Source organism: Colobus angolensis, unplaced genomic scaffold (genome assembly GCF_000951035.1).
Source record: "Colobus angolensis palliatus isolate OR3802 unplaced genomic scaffold, Cang.pa_1.0 Scaffold32, whole genome shotgun sequence".
Taxonomy (NCBI): Eukaryota; Metazoa; Chordata; class Mammalia; order Primates; family Cercopithecidae; genus Colobus; species Colobus angolensis.
In genome coordinates this window covers 10,853,699-10,858,844 of record NW_012116488.1, presented here as the reverse complement: position 1 = coordinate 10,858,844, position 5,146 = coordinate 10,853,699, and the positions used below count along the sequence as shown (strand labels likewise).

Sequence of the window (5,146 nt, the reverse complement as noted above, 5' to 3'; positions counted from 1 at the left end):
TTTTTTGTATTTTTTAGTAGAGACGGGGTTTCACCATGTTAGCCAGGATGGTCTCGATCTACTGACCTCGTGATCCACCCCTCTCGGCCTCCCAAAGTGCTGAGATTACAGGCTTGAGCCACCGCGCCCAGCCGACTTCTCCCCATTCTATCTAACTATACTTTCGTACCCATTACCCATCCTCACTTCCTCCCCTCCTCCACTCATCTCCCCAACCTCTGGTAACCATCATTCTACTCTATCTCCGTAAGTTCAATTGTTTTTAATTTTAAGAAACTCTGTCCCCAGATGGTCATGGTTCCAATAGAGTCCTAGCCAAGTTCTGTCTTCGGATGGAGAGTCCTTTGCAAGCATCACCTGGGATCCTCCTAGAGTCTCCAAGGACTGAGCTAATACTTTTTGGCAAAGAATTCCACACAAAATGGCACTGAAGTGATTTGAAAGCCAACATTCCCCCTCCCATACTCCCACCCCGAAATATACAACTTACCTGTAAGGATTGGGCAAACAACTATACTCAGCCTCTAGTTTTTCCTGTGGTCACCACAAATGGGCCAATCTTTAGCCCAGGCAGGATAGATGACTTCACATAAGGTTCTTACTCTGTGGGTGCAGGCAGCCCCTCTGCATGCATTGCACCAAGGCTTCATGTCCCATTACATGGGGGCCATGTAGGGGAGGATTGCACTGTGAATACATGTTGTCTGTCTAGAAAATTCAAGGCTACACAGGCGTTTCCAGGGTTATGGCCCTGGCACCAAAAAAGTCTGCAAATGATGAAAATTGGATTGGGGAGGGGATGGAATTCTAAGAAAAGGTAATTGGAGCTTTAGGACTTAAGAGGGAAAGAAAGGATGATGCTGTTCTTATTCCATGAACATTAGTGCTTGCGCTATGTATTGGGTATTTTTATAGACAGTAGCTCACTTCAGTCCTCGCAGGGGGACTATTTCTTTTAAGCTTTAATCTCTAGATGTTTAATTTGGTTACTTAAATTTTTTAAATGTTTATGGGTACTAGTAGATGTATATATTTATGGGGTACATGAGATATTTTGACACAGGCATATAATGTATAATAATCACCTCAGGGTAAATGGGGTATCCATCCCCTCAAGCATTTATTTTTTTAATGTTATGAACCTTCCAATTATACTCTTTCAGTTATTTTTAAATATACAATTATTGTAGTCATCCTGTTGTGCTATCAAATACTAGATCTTATTCATTCTATCTAACTATATATTTGTACCCATTAACCATACCCAAGCCCGCCACTATTACCCTTCCCAGCCTCTGGTAGCCATCCCTCTGCTCTCTATCTCCATGAGTTCAATTGTTTTGATTTTTAGCCGCCACAAATAAGTGAGAACATGAGAAGTCTGTCTTTCTGTGCCTGGATTATTTCACATAATGTCCTCCAATTCCATCCATGTTGTTGCAAATGACAGGATCTCATTCTTTTTTTATGGTGGAATAGTTTTTCATTGTGTATATGTACCACATTCCCTTTATCCATTCATCTGTTGATGGACACTTAGGTTGCCTCCAAATCTTGGCTGTTGTCAACAGTGCTGTAATAAACATGGGAGTGCAGAGATCTCTTCAGTATACTGATTTACATTCTTTTAGGTATATACTTGGGAGTGGGATTGCTGGATCATATGGTAGCTCTATTGTTAGGTTTATTTTTTATTTTTTAAATTTTTTTTGAGACAGTCTCACTCTGTTGCCTAGGCTGGAGTGCAATGGCACAATCTTGGCTCACTGTAACCTCCGCCTCCCAGGTTCAAGTGATTCTCCTACCTTAGCCTCCTGAGTGGCTGGGATTACAGGTGTGTGCCACCACACTCGGCTAACTTTTGTATTTTTAGTAGAGACAGGTTTTCATCGTGTTGGCCAGGCTGGTCTCAAACTCTTGACTTCAAGTGATCCACCCGCCTCGGCCTCTCAAAGTGTTGGGATTACAGGCGTGAGCCACCATGCCCGGTCCTATTGTTAGTTTTTTGAGGAACCTCCAAACCATTTTCCATAGTGATTGTACTAATTTACATTCTCACCAACAGCATACAAGGCTTCCCTTTTCTCTGCATCCTCACCCATGTTCCTTATTGCCTGTCTTTTGGATTAAAGCCATTTTAACTGGGGTGAGATGATATCTCATTGTAGTTTTCATTTGCATTTCTCTGATGATCACTGACGTGGAGGACCTTTTTATATGCCTGTTTGCCATTTTTTTTTCCAGAAATGTCTACTGAGTTCTTTTCCCTAGGGGGACTGTTATGCTTTGCCTTCACTGTTGAGGGAACTGAGGGCTGGGAATGTTGAGACTTTTCAGAGGTCCTAAAAGAATGAACCCCTGAGTCAGGGTGGCAAAGGAAGCTCCCCTGTCCAGCTTTCTTCCACATGGCAGGACACAGGCCTCAGACTGGAACCCCGGCAGTCATTTTTGCTCTGTGCGTCTCTCTGAGCCCTGCCCACCAGAAGCAGCTGCAGATCCCATGGCCCAGGTCACATTCTCTGGGGGGCCACTTCTGGGGACACAGAAGGAAGAATGGTGTGCCAGAAAGATTCCAGTGGCCCCAGGTTCCTATTCCAACTCCGCCTGCACTATCTCCATTCATTCCTTCCTTCCAGCCTCAACCTTCTCATGGATAGGATGCAACCACCTACCACAAAACTCACTGTGGGAGTCTTGTGATAGTGTAGTACGTTCATAGCCTAGCGCCTGGGAAAGTGCTCAAGAATGGGTAGCTGTGAGCCTGGCAGGTAGTGCACACCTGTAGCCCCAGCTACTCAGGAGGCTGAGGCAGGAGGTTCCCTTGAGCTAAGGAGTTCAAGGCTGCAGTGAGCTATGATCATGCCATTACACTCCAGCCTGAGCAACAGGGTGAGGCATTGTCTCAAAAAAAAAAAAAAGAAAAAGAAATGGTAGTTGCTCAGGGTGAACTCCCTCAGAGGATGGATTTGATCTCATTCCCATCTCTAAGCCCCGGACCCCCTGCAGGCCTTCCATATAGGTATGTATAAGGAACAAGCTGCCCACATCTGGTCCAACCCCTGACAACAAGGACTTAGGCAAATGTCACCAAGGCTGCTGGATGCCTGCTCCCAACCAACAGCCCTTCTCACTTGTAATTCATTTAGCAGAGGTTGGAGCTGAAGGAGTGCCCAGGCTGGGAACGGAGGAAGGACGTGCTCGGGAGAAGGTGAAGATGGGAGAGAAGCAAGATCTATGTGTTTGGACCAAGGACACATTTCCTTACCCCATAGCAACTGTGGTCAGTGGCTTAGCTCGGACAAGGAGATGAGAGCCCATGTGTTGTGAGGGTTCTTCTGGGAACTCTGAGAAGGCAGGGGCCGCCCATTGCTGCCTCTCTTCCATTCTGCAGCATGGAATATGGATGTGTGGTCTGGATGTACAGACACCATTTTGGACCATAAAGACAAGGACGATTGTCTAAGGATGGCACAGCCAGAGCACTGGGAGTGGCGAGAAGGACAGGGGAGCTACTGTGCCAAGCAGGACTGTCTCTCTCTTAAGATAAAAATAAAATTTATTGGTATTTAAACCATTGCTTTTTTGGGCTGTCACATGTCACTGAAATTAATCTGAAACGTGGAAGCAATTAATGGAAACAAAATAGCACTCCATCTTCACACTTTGGGCTTTTTATGGCATAACCACTCCATCCAAAGTAATATACCACCAAGTTGAAACATGATTGTGCTCAGCTGTTTACAGGCTTTGGCAATTTCCGTACAGGATTTATCTTCCTGTCATGCAGCCTGCCATTCCCTTTTTAATGTGGCCAGATCGTCCGATGTGTTTTCTCCCCGTATTTTCTCTTTTTCTCCATTCAAGCAGGGTGAAGGCTCTGTACATCCAGGAAGATTTGTGAAGGGCCTCCTGATATCGGTATTCAAAAGATTTAAAATGCAAATACGGCAGGGAGAATGGTCGGGAGACCCACTTTGGGGTGGCATGTCAGAGTGGGACTAGTCGGTGAGAGATAAGTCTGGGGGCTCCACAGATGCCATGGGAATGGCCTCATGGTACACTGGACCTGAGATTCCAAAACCGGTCAGAGATGCCCAAGCCCAGGCAATCACGGCACAGCAGCAGAGCAGCTAAGGGGCCATGGGGGCTGGGCCTACCAGTGAGGACAAAAGCACAGTCACCTCAGGGCACTTCAACGCCACAGCCCGAGTACCCTTGGACAGGGAGAAGGAAAGGAGATGAGCAATGGGCAACTCAAACCTAACATGCTCAGATTCAGGAATTCCGGGTCTTCCCCACAATCTGCTTCTCCCCATTTCCCCATCAGCCTGTGGCATCTTTATTCTTCCAGATGCTCAAGCCAAAACCTTGGAGCATTTCTCAGTTCTTTTTCTCTTACACTCTACAGCCAATCCATTTGCAAATCCAGAGGGTCCACTTTCAAAATACATCCAGAACGAAATCACTGTGCCCCACTTTCGCTGCACCCACCTGTGCCATTGTCATCTCTCCCGGACTGTTGAAATGGACTTCCCGCTTGCCTCTGTGTTCCGCCTTGTTCCCTGGAGTTTATTCTCATTATGGCAGCCGGGGTTAGCCTGCTAAAGTGTAAGCTGACATGTGCTGAAAACTCTCCAGTGGATCCCAGCTCACTCCTGGTAAAGGCCAAAGTCCTTACCACATCCTACAAGGCCCTACCTGGCCTCTCTCCTCTCACTCACTGTGCATTCACCAAACCAGGCTCTTTGCTGTCCCTTCAAAACTCTAGCCACGATCCTGCCTCAGTGCCTTTGCACTGGCTGCTCCCTTTGCTTAGAAAACTCTTTCCCCAGGCATTCGAAGGATCTGTCCCTGCGGCTCTTTTAGGTCTTTAGTCAAATGTCTGTTGCTCAAAGAGGTCTTTCCTGGCTGCTGTATGAGCCTGGCAGCACCTCACTGTCCACCCCCAATCTACCTTCCTTCCCTGCTTTTTCTTATAGCACGGACGACATACTATGCATCTTACCATTTTGCTTCTGTCTGCCTTTTCTCACTAGACGGTCAGCTCTGGGGGGATAAGAACCTTGTTTTGGTTTCCTATTATATTTGCAGCAACCAGAACAGTGCTGATGCCAAGTAAGTGTGTCATAAATATTTGTTGCACCAT

General features: G+C 46.4%; 1 long non-coding RNA gene across 1 annotated transcript in view; it reads left to right on the top strand.

The window, feature by feature from the left end:
* The window catches only part of LOC105518502, a 23,259-nt gene extending 19,683 nt beyond the window's left edge, over positions 1 to 3,576 (top strand). The window contains exon 2 of the long non-coding RNA XR_001002846.1: positions 3,147 to 3,576. This is a non-coding gene — a long non-coding RNA (uncharacterized LOC105518502). The remainder of the gene's footprint in view (positions 1 to 3,146) is intronic.
* Positions 3,577 to 5,146: the final 1,570 nt, after the last annotated feature.